This window comes from Peromyscus maniculatus, chromosome 4 (genome assembly GCF_049852395.1).
Source record: "Peromyscus maniculatus bairdii isolate BWxNUB_F1_BW_parent chromosome 4, HU_Pman_BW_mat_3.1, whole genome shotgun sequence".
Lineage (NCBI taxonomy): Eukaryota > Metazoa > Chordata > Mammalia > Rodentia > Cricetidae > Peromyscus > Peromyscus maniculatus.
The window spans coordinates 129,173,876-129,190,611 of NC_134855.1; the positions used below are offsets into that span (position 1 = coordinate 129,173,876).

The 16,736-nt window shown below is 42.5% G+C and overlaps 1 long non-coding RNA gene across 7 annotated transcripts in view; it reads left to right on the top strand.

The window, feature by feature from the left end:
* Positions 1-16,736, top strand: part of LOC107402291 (uncharacterized) — a 51,385-nt gene continuing 34,649 nt past the window's right edge. For 2 of the 7 annotated variants that reach the window (XR_001579370.3, XR_013050855.1), the window contains exons 1-5: positions 2,578-2,683; positions 3,404-3,586; positions 9,368-9,998; positions 10,453-10,526; positions 11,732-11,859. This is a non-coding gene — a long non-coding RNA (uncharacterized LOC107402291). Of the gene's footprint in view, positions 286-2,577; positions 2,684-2,827; positions 3,587-9,367; positions 9,999-10,452; positions 10,527-11,731; positions 11,860-16,736 lie in introns of those variants that run through there. The other 5 variants (XR_013050856.1, XR_013050858.1, XR_013050857.1 and 2 more) reach the window with 5 other exon arrangements.

Genomic DNA, 16,736 nt, shown 5'->3' on the forward strand with positions numbered 1-16,736 from the left:
GAGTCAGAGCAAGCTGGCTGGAAGAGGGATTTCCAAAGAGCCACATGGGCTTCAAAAATTCTCCTTCAGCTCCAGAAACAAGCAAAGAGGAAAACAAGAAGAACCATTTTTAGTCCAGCTGTGATTTCACAAAAGGGAGGCGATGGTAACTATGGGAATAGATGTGAGTTTGCTGAGCATCTGTGTGCTTCAGTAGGCAGGTAAAATTGCCCAATCCATCCTTGTGGCCTCATTTCATGGACAAGAAGACCCAACACTGGGAGAGGAGAAGCAACGTATTTGAAGGCACGCATCTAGAAAGAGCTGGGGCCAGAGTTTTGTGTAGTATTAATTATACAAAGTAAAAGAATTCATTATAGTATTTTCGGGTGTAAGTGTGGACTTTGACCACAGACATTTCTTTCTTATTCCCCTTTCTACATACCAGAAGATACTTTTCACTTAAAGGCATCAACATACATTTTATAATGTATTTTTAGTGAAGTATTTTTAACAATTTTTTATTAGATGTCCCATAAAATCCTTTAGGCAAGCATTAAATGTGTAAAATATTAAGAATATCTAAGCTATTGTCTTTTATATAAAAAGTCTGGATTTGTCATTATTTCTACTACTAATAAAGTTTATAGGCTATTTAAAAACAGTGTTTTCTCTACAAGGACATTCAATTCTGAATGGAAAGAGTAACATGAAGGGGCAGAGAATAACACTACTAATAATATCATAAATAAATTTAGATGAAACTTTCTGTCAGTCAGAACAAAAGAAACAATGTTATGTGCACTATTTGATAAAATGAAAACAGAGGGTCTTTTTATTGCCCTTTCCATAAAAATATATTTTATTGGCACTAAAATCCATTTGGAAAACATTCCACTAAATCCTCATGTGAGGGAAAATCTTTTGCCTTTATTATTTTTTAATTCATGAATGTATACCATACTTATGTAGTTTCCATATTTATGTGTCTCCCCTCTCGAATTCATGGACTCTTTTTTTTTTATTTTTTGCTACATGCTGCAAGAGTATATCTTCTAGGAATCTCTGCCCGTGAACTCTCAACAATATGGTTGCCTAGACAAGATCTGAATGATGACACCATCAGTCCATGTGCCAGCATGGATGAGGGTACTCTCACAAAGTCTCTAGATGAAGAATTAGAGGCAGTTAATGACTGCCAGAGAGGGAAAATCAGTATTCTCCAGGGATGATCTTCTAATGGATATTCAGTACCAGTGTGGTCAGCCCTAAAATCATGTACATATGAGTAACACTAAATGGACTCAGCAGCTTGCACTTATATGTTTATTTGTATATATATTTTAACTAAAGAGGGAAATTCTTTTTTTTTTTTGGTTTTTCGAGACAGGGTTTCTCTGTGTAGCTTTGTGCCTTTCCTGGAACTCACTTGGTAGCCCAGGCTGGCCTCGAACTCACAGAGATCCGCCTGGCTCTGCCTCCCGAGTGCTGGGATTAAAGGCTTGCGCCGCCGCCGCCGCCGCCGCCGCCGCCGCCACTGCCGCCGCCGCTGCTGCCACCACCGCCCGGCTAGGGAAATTCATTTTTAAAAAATGAATTAGCTTTCCCAGGGCCTACCATACAGGTGTGAGGCATTACTCTAATCACTGTGTAACATCATTAGAGTTAGATTACATTTAGGTGTTATAAAGAAGAGCCAGGCAAGACAGGCCAGTTCCCTTGTCTGTGCCCATACAACTGCTCAGTGGACAACCTAGAATGTTACCCCAAGATTCTGGCCCCACAGTATGCTGTGACAGCAGTCTTTGTCTTCAAGTGTTTGTATGCAGTCAATATTAACAGGATTCCAAACCAGTGTGTTTATGATAATCGATAATAATAATGTCTGGATCTTCCAAACCTTTCTGAGAATAAAGACTATACCTGGACAGTTTGGGAAATCTGCTTTCAATAAACTAAGTTTTCGTCTGAAGAAAGTGCTGATTGGACATAATTCATTGTGTTCAGCTGTTTATCTGTGCCCCAGCGTATCCAGAGACACCGTAGGAACTTTAGACTTCGTTTTCTGTACTAGATTGCCAATATTTCATTTTTTTGGTTTTTCGAGACAGGGTTTCTCTGTGTAGCTTTGTGCCTTTCCTGGATCTCGCTCTGTAGACCAGGCTGGCCTGGAACTCACAAAGATCCACCTGCCTCTGCCTCCTGAGTGCTGGGATTAAAGGCGTGCGCCACCACCGCCCGGCCAATATTTCATTTTCTATCACAGGCGAACTCCCTCTTTCCTAGATCCTAAATAGCTGAGCAATGGACACATCTGAATTCCGAGAGAATTCTGGAGAACTTTGGAATACACAGCTCTTCTTGATGGGGGCAGGAACTTTATTCCAAGTCACTTAAGGTTTTCAGGAAGCCATCACGGCAATTCCACTTCCTCCTCTGGGAAAACTGAGGCTCCGCGGTGTGCTCGCTGCCACCTCAAGGTGGAGTGTTTCTGCCTGAAGTGATTACATTATTCTTTCCTGCGATGCAGTGTGTGCCTTCTGTCCCTGCCGCTGCCTGGGGCCCAAAGGCTTCTGGGTAAAGAAGTGGGCGGGCATTGCACAAGGCAGCAACGGTCTCTGGGTGGAGCAGTTGACAATCGCAGTTGGTGGGCGGTGCTACTGCTTGGGCGTGGAGGATTGTGGGCTCTGGGATGTTATTTCAGGTGAAAAGGGGTTAAATTCAGTAACTGTCTAAAATCTTTAATTGCTTTCTACCTAATACAAGTATTCGCTTCAGGGAGACCCCCCCCTTTTTGTAATGTGAAGTTCCGGGATGCACTCCTTAGTTTCTTAAACCAGGTATAGACAGTGTAGTTCTGTCTCCTTTACTTACTTACTTTGTGAAACAGCTAACAGCTTCGCCTGCCTGTTATATATTTTTGTACCTTTCCGAAGCAGGTCACCTCATGTTTTTAAAAATCTTTATTACTAAAGGCTATCCCAGCAATTTTCCCACGAGTCATATCCATGGCGGGAGTGGGGTGGAGTGGAGGAAGGGAGACAGTGAGAGTCCTAGGACTCCTGTAACATACTTGGTGGGCTAAAACACATTTACTGTCTCACCGACTGGCGTTTTAAGAGTTGAAAATCAAGATTTTCTTAGAGTTGGATACTCTGGAAGCTCTTAGTATGTATTTCCCTCTTACCTTCTGATGTTGGTTGGCAATCCCAGTTTGTAGACTCACCACCACTACAACATCTGCCTGTCTTCCCATCGAATCCTCCTGTGTGTCTCTGCTTTTTACTTTGTATATGAAAGTCCCTGGATTAAAGACCACTCTATCTCATGAACTCAACTGATTGCATCTGCAGAGATCCTTATTATGGTTTGAATCTGAAGTGTCCCCACTGACTCATGAATTCTTGTTTGGTCTTCTCTCCAGCCTTGCTATTTTGGGAGATTCTGGAAAGTTCAGGACAAGGGAGGGTGGCTCTTGTTGGTCATGACCCATGGAAGTATCTTATAGGCTGCCTCTGCTTCTTGGACCACGGCAATGTGTGTGAACAGCTGCTGTCTACTGTACTCTGCTGCCACCACGACCTTGTGCTCAAGCTCACATGGCCAAGTAAGTGTGAACACTGGTATAGGAAGTCAAAATAATGAAGTCATCTCCTATGTTACTTTTATCAGGAATTTATCCCAACTGTGCAAAGTAACTAATACAACCCTAATTCCAAACAAGATTGCACTAGCAGGTTCTGGAGTTAGTTAGGGCTTAACACATTTTTAGGAGCATGCAATTCAACCCACAAAGACCATACAATTGTAATAGCTTTTCCTATAAAAATGCTTTGGACCTGAGGAGCTGTATAAGTTGTAGATGTAACCGTGTTATTAAATAAGAAACACAGAGCCGATGTAAAGATAAAAGCCCAAGAGGTCAGAGCTAAGAGCCTTACCCTTCCTGCTTCAGCGATCCTCTTCAGCCAAGAGAGACCTACTTCCTGTGTGTTTGTCTTTATATAGACTTTCTGTTTTGCCTTCTCATTGGTTGTAAACCCAACCACATGACCTCCTCGTCACTGCCCATCTATACAGACCTCCAGGTCTTCTATGGTTGGTATTGAGATTAAAGGCATGTGTCTCCATGCTGGCTGTATCATTGAACACACAGAGATCTACCTAGCTCCGCCTACCAAGTGCTGGGATTAAAGACGTGCACCACGAACGCCCGGCTCCGCTATGGCTTACTATTAGCTCTGACCCCCAGGCAACTTTATTTATTAACATACAAATAAAATCACATTTCAGTACAAATAAAATATCACCATAGTAAGTTGGTAAGATGCCCTTGCTTTTGAGGGTGAAGACCTGAGTCAGATTCCCAGCACCTATGTAAAGACGGGGTGTAGTAGTTTGTGCTGGTTATCCTGGCCCTGGGGAGAGGGAGACAGTTTTCCCTGGAGCTATCTAGCTAGCCATTCTATCTAAGTTGGTGATTTCCAGGTGCCAGTGAGAGACTGCCACAGAAGACAGGGTGGACAATAACAAGGTTAATGACTCCTGAAAAACAACGCCCAAGGTTGACCTTTGGTGTTTGCCCATGCACATGCCTGCAAACTTCCTGCCTCTCAATACCTTCCTTTTATGCTCAGCTCACATCTGACTGTAGCTAGAGTTTTCCTGCCTTGCCCACAGTCAGGACAAATCTCTGTCACCCGCCAGTCCCACAGCCGCTCAGACCCAACCAAGTAAACACAGAGACTTATATTGCTTACAAACTGTATGGCCGTGGCAGGCTTCTTGTTAATTGTTCTTATATCTTTTTTTTTTTTTTTTTTTTTGGTTTTTCGAGACAGGGTTTCTCTGTGTAGCTTTGTGCCTTTCCTGGAGCTCACTTGGTAGCCCAGGCTGGCCTCGAACTCACAGAGATCCGCCTGGCTCTGCCTCCCGAGTGCTGGGATTAAAGGCGTGCGCCACCACCGCCCGGCAATTGTTCTTATATCTTAAAGTAACGCATTTCTACAAATCTATACCTTGCCACGTGGCTCGTGGTTTACCAGCATCTTCACATGCTGCTTGTCCTGGCGGTGGCTGGCAGCGTCTCCTTTTGCCTTCCTGTTCTTTTATTTCTCCTCTGTTAGTCCCGCCTATACTTCCTGCCTAGCCACGACCAATCAGGTTTTATTTATTGACCAATCAGAGCAACTTGACATACAGACCATCCCCCAGTACAGCCAAGTGCAGACCATCTCAGACACCTGCACTCAGGCCCATGGTCCTAATCATCCTCTATGCAAACCTGCTGGATAACGCCACAAGGAACCCAAGAAGGGCTCCCACAGGACATACATTAACATCCCACAGCATCTGACTTTAAATTTTATGATATATTTACTTTCTTTTTTTTTTAATTAAATTTATTTTACATCCTGGCTGCAGTTTCCCCTCCCTCCTCTCCTCCCAGCCCTTTCCCCCTGTTCTGCCCCTCCCCGCCCCTGCCTCCCTAATCTACTACTCCTCCATTTCTGTTTAGGAAAGGGCAGATCTCCTGCTTCGGGTCACAGGAATATATCATAAGAACTCAGCTGGTTATGGCAAAGTCACTACCTGGAGGAATCAGGGAATTCCTCCAGAGGAAGCCAAATCCCAAGGAGTTTTTGGTGTTACTTGGCTTGTTATATATCAGCTGTCTTCTGTTATGAAAATCATGTGTGCCTTCATAGTTTTCTCAATTGACTTTTCCCTAAGAAGGGCTAACAGTGTGGACTGATCACTCTCTGGACATAAACATTCCAGGCATTTGGAGAACAGCCTCAGGAAAGGCTTTCTCTGGAATCAGATATCTCCCCTAGCCACTTTCAAGGACTAAAGGAGACACCACCCAGGTGGTCGCCCAATTTCTGAGGACTAACAGTGATAACAGCCCACATACAAGTCTCCTGACTTATGGTAAATTCCACAAGGAGACACCACCTAGGTCAGGTAGACATTAAGTAATAGCTTTACACAATTTAGCTCAGACCCTCCCTTTATATACCGGGACTTCCAGGGCACAAAAGAGAGAGAAGAGAAAAGGAAGAACTAGACGGGTAAGAACTTGAGAGGAACAAACTGAGATGGGGAAGAACTAGATTGAGGGGCTAGAAGAAAGTACTAGAGGAATGAGATGGAAGATGAGGAAGAGTCAGATGGGGAAGTACTAGCTGGGTAAGAACAAGATGAAAAGGACCTAGTTGAGGCAGAGTTAAGACAAGAGAATTAAGATAGAACTTAGAGGAAGCAGTAGATATATATAGAGAGAAATCAGGCAAGAAAGGAGCTAGACATGAGAACAGAACTGAAGCTGTGTATAAAGGATGTTATGCCAGAGGAATTAAAGCAAGTGGACAATAGAGCTCGGTGTGCTGAGATTCTATTTCCTGAAAATAGTCCTTGCCGTTCGTAGTTCTCTCTCCTGAGCCCCTGGGATGTATAATATTGAGGCTGGTTCCTCTAATATTATACAAGAGTCTCCTATGAGTATCAACAAAACATGGCATATCAAGTTGCAATACGACTAAGCACCTCTCCATGTTTTAAGGTTGGTCAGGGCAACCCAGTATGAATAGGTCCCAAAAGCCAGTAAAAGAGTCAGAGACAGCCCCTAATCCCACTGTTAGGAGTGTCTCACAAGAGGACCAAGCTACACAACTGTAACATAGATGTATAGTGCCTAGGTCAGTCCCATGCAACCTCCCTGGTTGCTGATTCAGTCTCTGTGAACCCCTATGTGCCCAGGTTAGTTGATTCTGTGGGTTTTCTTGTGGTTCTGGCTCCTACAATCCTTTCTCCCCCTCTTCTTCAGGATACCCCAAGCTCCTCCTAATGTTTGGCTGTGGTCTGCATCTGTTTCCATCAGTTACTGAGTGAAGCCTCTCTGAAGACAATTGGGCTAGGCACCAATCTATGTGTATAGCAGAATAACCTTAGGCATAATTACATTGACATTTTTTTTCCTCCAGTCATGTTTAGTTCTCTCCTAGGTCTCTGGACCATCCAACCTCTGGTTCCTGGTGCTCCAGGCAGTGTCATGGGTGTTTTTACTCCCCTGGCATGGGTTTTAGGCTAGACCGGTCATTAGCTGGCCGCTCCCTCAATCTCTAGGCTGTAGCTGAAGGTTTTTCTTTGTCCTGGCTGGCCAGCAGCCACTCAGAGCCAAATAAGCATACAGAGGCTTATATTAATTAAAACTACTTGGCCATTAGCTCAGGCTAACTATTGACTAGCTCGTACACTTAAATCCAGCCCATTTCTGTTCATCTATATGTCATCATGTATTCTGTGGCTTTACCAGTGTGCCATTACATGCTGCTCCCTGGATGGTGGGCTGGTGTCTCCTAACTCAGCCTTCCTCTTCCCAGAATTCTCCTTGTCTGCTTATTCCACTTATACTTCCTACCTGGCTACTGGTCAATCAGCATTTTATTTATCAACCAATCAGAGCAACACATTCACAGCATACAGAACATCCCACAGCAATAGTTATCTTTACCCCAGCGCATCCCACAGGCAGGACAGGTTGAAGGTTATGTGGCTGGGCTGGTTTCCCACTCCTTCCACTAGAAGTCTTGCCTGGTCACAGGAGGTGGTCAGTTCAGGCTACATACCCACTTATTGCTAGGAGTCTTAGCTGGGGTCATCTCTGTAGATTCCTGGGAGATTCCCTTGCATCAGGTTTTTACCTGACCGCTAAATGCTCCCCCTCTTTCCAGTAGTCACTTTCAGTACTCTCTCCCTCCATCCCCCATCCTAACCTGATTTTTTTAAAAATTATTTTGTGTGTGGGTGTTTTGCCTGCATGTACATACATGTGTGCACAAGTGTGCCTAGTGCCTACAGAGGTCAGATCTGCTGGAACTGGAGTTCACAGATGGTTGTGAGTCACTGTGTGGGTGCTGAGAACTGGACCCTCATCCTCTGGAAGAGCAGCAAGTGCGCTTAATTGATGCTGAGTCATTTCTCCAGCCCCTATTACTATGTTTTTTATATAATCATTGAGTGTAATTGTGCTCCTCTTATACACGTGGGTGTGGGGCCAACCCCTGCAGCATGCTCACCCTACCACGGACCACACTAAAGAAAACTGACTCTCCCTCTCCCAGCAGCTGTCAACTGTAAATTGCTCCTCAGGGTAGAGATTCATGTGCCCCCCATGCCTATGTTTGAGCATGTGTGTCTGTATTCAAATGAGTTTCATTAGAGTTTCTTAAAGGAAAATAAGTAAGAGGCTGTTATAACTTGGGGACTTTAACCAGTGGTCATATCACTGAAGAAAATGTATTTCCGTCTCCCAGAACCATTAACTGCCTATAGATCCTCAGGGCCTGTTGTGGCCTCCTAAGCCCTTCCCTTTAACAACTATTAATTGCCTCTGAATCTTCAGCAAGAAGTGTGGAATTGTCTCTCCATGGTAGGATGTTGATGTGTCAACCATGTGCATGTCATTACAGTTGCTGTGAGTTTAACAGTACCACATTTATGTTATGCCTGGAAGACAGTTTTGCACAACACTCAACTCGGTCCTCTGGTTTATCTCTTAAAAATGCTTTCAGCTGTCACAGTAATGTTTCCTTTATGTTGAAATTCCTCCAGGGTTAATTTTGGGATTCACCATCTTCATAGCAATAATTAATCTGTAATTTAAATCTGAAATCTTTTCCATTATTACTCCTATTACATATACAAAATTTGTATGTCCTATCGTAAATATACCAACACTTGGAAGCCAGACAATGTAGTAAAAAATAAGATTTTTAGGTGTTTTAAAATTCCAACTTTAGCTGGGTGGCACATACCTTTAATCCCAGCACTTGGGAGACAGAGCCAGGCGGATCTCTGTGAGTTTGAGGCCAGCCTGTTCTACAGAGTGAGATCTAGGACAGGCACCAAAACTACACAGAGAAACCCTGTCTTGAAAAACCATAGATAGATAGATAGATAGATAGATAGATAGATAGATAGATAGATAGATAACAAATAAATAAATAAAATAAAATTTCAACTTTAACCTTAACCCTTACCAGCTGACTGACTGACTTCTGTAGGTGTGGTTTAATCACACATAAAATGTGAATGTATAAAAGGACATATTTAGATTAAAATAGATGGACCTTTCACTATTCTGGTTATCATTCTTACATTTAAATAACTTGGTATAATTTTCATTGTTTTAAGTAAATGCAAATCAAAATAACCAAAAGCATAATCATAGCCTCCATAAATAACTTGATGTACTCTGAACAAATTGCTGAATTGTCAAAACAATACGAAGTTACACTATGTAAATTTAATCAGAATATCATTTCTGTGGATGAATTAAATGGTATAGAGTTTTCTTTTGAACCCTCTAATGTTTTATTTACAGGGAAGGATTAAACTTTTCATCTATAATTTAGAAGCAAAGCTCATCACAAAATGAAGCCAGTAAAACACGTATCACTCGCTAGCAATAAACTAGAAGATGTTACAGAAATACCCAATGAAAAAGGACTAAACGATTCATGGCTGTCATCTAAACCAAAGAAAAACACTGAACAAAATCACTTGAGGAGAAGATTGGAGCAGTTGTCCTAACATCTGGACCCACTGGAGAACTCACTGCATGATGCACTTTGCCCATGATCTCTAGGAAGACAACGGAACAAACAATAAAAGTGAAATGCCTGGAAGATGACCAGCTCCAGAAGATGGGGAGACACCACATGGTTCCCATGCTGTGGGAGTTCCCACAGTGGTACCAGGTCTGGTGATTGTCCAGCAGGATATACAGGATTCAGCTCACAGTTTAGACCTGGATAAGATTTATTACAGAGGAATGGAAGGTGGTTTATCTGAGGAAAGGAGAGCCAAGCCTACAAGATCTCACAGAACATGCTTAATTTCTCTGACAGTGATTTTTGAAAACTTTTGTGATATGTGAACCTGTGAAGAACATTATAAAGAAATGCAGTACTCAGAGTTTATTGGAAATCTGTCTCATAGATGTCCTGTTCATAGTAGGTACCAATGATCCATACTCACACAGAAGCAGGCATTTAACATAAACCACACTGATTGTGCACACAGCTTAGGGTGTGCACCATTCTTATGAGTGAATGGTTGGAACCTTCCTGAAAAACAGTTTCTCAGGTGCCAGGTTAAGGCCAACTTTGTAACAGCCAGACTTTGGGGAAAAGCATACTTAGTGCTTTGAGCATTCATGGACAGAATGGATAGAGTCCTGAGTATCCTTCACTGCTAGGAAATAGGGTGAAGACTATTGTCCTTGGCATCTTCTGATAAATGATAGGCAAGGGATGGAAGTTTGTTCATGGTGCTGGCAGAAATAAGTCTGACTGCACCATGAACAGATTCATGGCAGATTAGTCATGGCAGGTCAATTTACGTTTAGATTTTGTTAAATATACTTTCAAACTGAATTTATTTCATTTGCTTTGCACTCTTTCATAGATTTCTATGGTGGAAGAAACTATAGATTTAGCAGTGAAAATGGAGACAAATCATGAAGCTTTGTTTCTTCATCTGTGAGTATTTTAAGCCTAATGCAGAAGAAATGGAAGTGGGGAGGTTTATGCTTTCCTTTTTGAGCCGTGTATATAGTCAGAATGGACTTCTAACCATGGAAATGATTCCCGTAGGAAACTAACCTGCTCATTTGTCCATCCTCTGCCAGCCCTTATCTCAGCATTGAATTAAGGCATGTCTATCAGAGTGTACATGTGTATAGTAGAAAAACATTTTATTTACATGGATGGAAAAAGCTGCAGTAAGATCTGTAGAAGGTGTCAATATAATATTGTCTCTAAGGAAAAATTCAAATGTGAAGAGCAACAAATAAAAGGTACACACCTTCTTACTTAGCAGGGTAATTAATTCACATTGCAGTTGTGGTTAAGTCCAGCGTAACAAAACCAAAACAAGTGTTTCTCCATTATAATCAGTAAGCTGAGAATTACAGTGGGAAGATCATCTCAGGTTTAAAAAATACACATTCTACACAGAATATCCTAAGACAAGGGGACCCAGTTATCAGCTGTTGAGGGCTTCCATACTGTTTACAGGGGGAAAAAACAATGAGTTGACATACCTATAAATAAGATATATTTAGTTTATACAGTAAAGAAGTACACATTATAAAGTGAGCAGTTAAGTCCAAAAATAGGTTTATAAAAGTGATCATATCTTACACACCATATGTAGTATTTCTCATGTAAAAATATCTGGGTTTAGTAGGTAAAAAATGTGTTTGGTTTTCAGCTGTTTTGCAGATCTCGTAAGCTGAAGTAACCTGTGTCCAGGTTTCTCTGAAACATAATAAATGTCTTTTCAAAGCATACAAAATTATAAGCATTCTCACCACAGTCTAAAGGATATTTTGTTTTGTCTTACCTCAGCAGCACATTTATTTTTTAAAGATTTGTTTTATTTTTAATTATGTATATGTATGTGTTTACTTGTGGGTATGTGCAGTTGCCCATGAAGGCCAGGAGAGGGCGAGGATCCCCTGGAGCTGGAGTTAACATAATAGGCAGTTGTGAGCCTCCTGATGTAGATTCTGGGAACTGAACTCAGCCCGGTCCTCTGAAAAAGTGCCCAGTGCTTAGCGGCTGAGCCGTCTCTCCAACCCCCGGCCGCACACTTGAAATGGGTGAAGAAAGGTCACGGTGCAATGAAGCATTAAACAACTCAGTGGTAAATTTCTGTTATAAAAGTGATCCTTGGTTTACAGGGAGAGTCTGCCAGAAAGTGTATGGTAAAGAAGACTCTGCTTTGCTTGACACATGCTATGAGGAGCCCCACAATCAATAGTTGCTTCCCAGAGGAACCCTGAAGAGGGAAGTTTTGAGTGATTTACAGGTATCCAAACCTATCCCTTGTTTTCCAGCGAGTTTTGTGTTTTATCACCTTGGGCCTGGAGAGTCCTTGTGCAGCGGGCTCAGAGCTCCTGCCACAGCTGCTGCTGCTTTAGCTCTGTGGTTGGTGAAGGGGAGGGGACAGCACATGGCTCCTGTCCTCCAGGGCTGCAGCTCCTGCCCCGCCCCCCGGCCTTGCACTTCTTGCCATTGTAGGACTTCCTGTGGTTTTTTCCTCTGGGTCACTGTGGTAGTTTGAATGTAATTGCCCCCCATAAGCTCATAGGGAGTGGCACTATTAGGAGGTGTGGCTTTATTGGAGTAGTTATGCCCTTGTTGGAGGAAGTGTGTCACTGTGGGGGTGGACTTTGAGGTCTCATATATACCCAAGCCATGCCCAGTCCACTCAGTCCACTTCCTGTTGCCTTCTGATCAAGATGTAGCCAGCACCAGCCTACACACCACCATGCTCCCGTCCATGATGATAACGGACTAAACCTCTAAATTGTAAGCCACCACCTCAAATTTTTTCCTTCATAAGGGTTGCTGTGGTCACAGTGTCGCTTCACAGCAAACCCTAACTAAGACAGTTGGGTTAACACAGGAGATAGATTCTCTGACATCTCGGATCTTGGAGAGATTTGTAGGGGCCTCTGTCACTTTATCAGTGAGCAGCTAGGGCTCTGCCATTAGATCCTCCAGCTCTGTCAGCTGGTCCTCCTGGCCCTGAAGGTCCAGAGCCTTAATCTTGCTGCTAACCCCTGTGGCTGCCTAGTTCCAGGGCAAAAGCCGAACCTAAATTTTTAAGGGATAAGGCAGACAGGAAGGGTTTATTTCAGGTTACAGCTTACAGCCCATCATGAAAGAAGTCAGGCCAGAACTCACAGCAGGACCCTGGAGGCAGGAACTGATGCAGAAATCATGGAGGATCGCTGATACAGCTTTGCTCCCTGTGGCTTGCTCAATTTGCTTTATTTTCTGCTTTTTGAAATTAAAATATAATTACATCATTTCATCCTTCCTTTACCTACTTCCAATCCCTCCCATGTACCCACCTTGTTCTCTCTTAAATTCATGGCCAATTTTAATTGTTGTACACATCTATTCCTAAATATGGAAGTACAGCCTACTCCTTTTGTATGATGTTACTTGTATGTATATGTTTTCAGGGCTCACCACTTGATATTAGGTAACCAGTTGGGGGACTCTTCTTCTAAGGAAGACTATCTTTCCTGCACCCAGCATTCCTTGTTACCTGTAGTTCTTTGTCTATGGGTGAGGCCCTGTGAGGTTTCCCTCCTCCATGTTAGCATGTCTATTACTATTGTCCTTATTCAGGTCTTGTCTAGGCCGCCATGCTGTTGAGACTTTGTAGGTGTGGCTTCCCTGACATTTCTAGGAAACACAATCCCACAACAGATTTCCTGTTCCTCCCACTCTTCAAATCCTCTGGCCCCCATCCCTTCATGTTCTGGGCCTTAACATGTAGGAGTTAGGTTGTAGATATATCAGTTGGAGTTGGGTACCACGTGATTACTTGTTCTCTCCATTTGACCCATTGTGGTTTTTTGTAATCATCTGTCTGTTGTAAAGAGAAGTTTCTTCAATGAGAAGTAAAGGCTATATTTATCTGTGGATATAAGGATACTTAGAATGCAGTTAGTAATGATACTGGTTTAGAGAAATGTCAGTATTAGGGTATCCTCTGGGATCTATGACCTTACTAGGCCTGGGTAATTGGTAATTTCCAGTACCAGGCATGATCTCTCTCTTGTTGACCAGGCCTTAAATCCAATTAGAGAGCTGTTGGTTACCATCGAGGTCTGCATGACCCTACTGCACCCCGAGGGTGACATGCTCATTGTTGTAGTTCATAGGCATCATAACTGGTTAGGATGATAGGTTGCTTTCCTCTTTTGAAAGCTCCCATGGCACCTTCTGGTACCATGAAAGCTATACTTAAAAACAAATACTTGAATGTGTATGGGTGTTTTGCATGTGGGTTCTAGACCTGAATTTGGGTCCTTTACAAGTGCTCAACTGCTGAGCTATCTTTCCAGCCATGTTTATAACACTTTAAAATTTCCGAAATATTGTTAGGAATGATCACTCAGTGTGGATAACCTAATGAGTCTTATTTTCTTCCTTTTTAGTTCCTTCTTTAAAATGAAACCACAGCAAAACAATTAGAAAATGCAAATGAGAAATGAACAGAAGGCAAAAGATTTTGCCATCCAAAAGAATGACATAATCATTTCTTTTTAATTTGTTTAATATTTTGTATTGTTCAAAGTCACCCTGTCACTGTATTTTTACTCATATAATTTTTTGATGCATTGTCTCACTGTGTAGCCCTGGCTGTGTGTTTTTTAGGTTGAAGTTTACTGCCTTAGCTTCCTGAGACCTGAGATTGAAGGTATGCACTGCCATACCTGGAGAATGATGGAATTTTCATAATGTGAACAATTTTAGCCAAATTCCAAAATTTTAGAGAACCTAAACAAACTGAGAAAACTACAATCCCATTCATGGAATTAAAATAATATAGTACTTTGATGGGTAAAACATAAATTCTGACATGTTACTGTTTTATGTGAACACTATGTCCTGTGCAGTCTCACAAATGTGGTTTTTCTGTAACAAATGGTTTTTAAATTCTCCGGTTTATAGACCACCAATCCCTGTATATAACAAATACAGAACAAATATTTTAATTTTGTATGTTGTGGTTTAAATGAGAAATGTCCCCCAGAAGCTTGGGCATTTGAGTACTTGGTTCTCAGTTGTTAGGACTTTTGGGGGGAGGTTTAGGATATGCAGCCTTGCTGGAGAAAGTATGCCACTGAGCTTTGAGAGTTCATAGCTTTACGCTCTTCCAGCTTTGATTTCCCTCTTTCCTTCTTGCAGTTGAAGATACGATCTTTTAGCTTCCACCAGGTGCTATGCCTACCTCCAGTTATGAACTCTCCCTCCTTGTAAGCCCAAACAAACTCTTTTTTCTATAAGTTTCCTTGGTGTCTTAGTTAGGGTTTCTATTACTGTGAAGAGACACCACAACCATAGCAATCCTTATAAAGGAAAACATTTAATTGGATCTGGCTTACAGTTCAGAGGTTTAATTTATTATTGTCATGGCAGAAAGCATGACAGTATGCAGGCAGACATGGTGCTAGAGAGCTAACCGAGAGTTCTACATCTGGATTGGCAGGCAGCATGAAGAGAGAGTGACACTGAGCCTGGCTTGAAATTCTGAAATCTCAAAGCCCACCCCCAGTGACACACTTACTCCAACAAGGCACACCTCCAATAATGCCTCTAACTATGAATCTATTTTCATTCAAATCACCACTCTTGGTCATGGTATTTTATCACAGCAAGAGAGAAGTTGTAAGATGAAAGGCTAAATGGTCTTATTAATAAAAACAAAACAAAACCCAGAGCCAGATATTGGGGCTAAAACTAAGAGATCAGAGGAATAGGACAAGCTACAGCCAACCTCACCTTACCAACTCCTCAGCCTCCAGAGAGACCTACTTCCTGTATACTCATGCCTATATGCCTTTCTGTCCCTGTCATCTCACTTCCTCTTTCTGCCCAGCTCTGTCACTTTCTGTCTGTCTGTACAGACCTCCAGACCTTTTTGGTTAACTAGTGTTAGAATTACAGGCATGTGCCACCATGCCTGGCTCTGTTCCCAGTGTGGCCTTGAATTCACAGAGATCCAGATGGATCTCTGCCTCCCAAATGCTAGGATTAAAAGTGTGTGCTACTGCTGTGGGATGTTCTGTATGTTAAATGTGTTGCTCTGATTGGTTAATAAATAAAACACTAATTGGCCAGTAGCCAGGCAGGAAGTGTAGGCGGGACAAGCAGAGAGGAGAATGCTGGGAGGTGGAAGACTGAAGCAGAGAGATGCTGCCAGCTGCCGCCATGACAAGCAAGATGTAAGGTATCAGTAAGCCACAAGCCACATGGCACCTTATAGACTAATAGAAATGGGTTAATTTAAGATAGAAGAACTAGATAACAAGAAGCCTGCCACGGCCATACAGTTTATAAGAAATATAAGTCTCTGTGTGTTTACTTAGTTGGGTCTGAGCAGCTGCGGGACTGGCAGGTGAGAGAGATTTGTCCTGACTGTGGGCCAGGCAGGAACAGGAAAACTCTAGCTACATGCTACCATTGCCTGACTTCTATGTTTACTATAGTGGCTGACTTTTCCCTCTGATCTCCAGATAAGCTTTATTGGGGTACACAAATATAAAATATCACCACAGTAGACAAATATTTTTTCTTTCTATTAAACTGTTCAGTACTTTTTCAATCTTGCCACTCCTTATTGGTCTGTTTAGGGTTTCAAGGAACTCATGGCTCAAATATGATCATTTATATGTTAAGAAATTCACAGTTTGTCATCTCTAGAAGCTAAGTATACACTTAGGGTGCCCTCTGGGAGCCAAAGCCACTTAGCCTCCAGCAGCATCTTCGTCATCTGCAGTTGGCTCACCTGATGCTGTGCCATGACAGCCAGGCCTGATGGTTCAGATGGCACCCACTGCAGTGAGTGTGGCTGTGGTCCCTGTGGTGAGGTGGTGGGCACACACTGGATCATGCCCTCACTGGAGTGTTCAGTTGAGGTGGTAATGCTGAGCCCACAAAGTTGGACATCACTTACCAGGAGCCTCGGGAGCCCAGCTGCTGGAGCAGGAGTCTGATGGGTCTTGCTTTCTTGAGATCACAGTTTCTGGCATGCACTCAGAACAATGATGTCAAGCTCTATGAGAGTTTGGATGAGGTGTTGAGGCAGTGCAGACTGCAAAGGGATTGATTCATCTAATTCAGAAGTTCAAACTAGAGAAATGGGAAACTGGCTGTAATGAT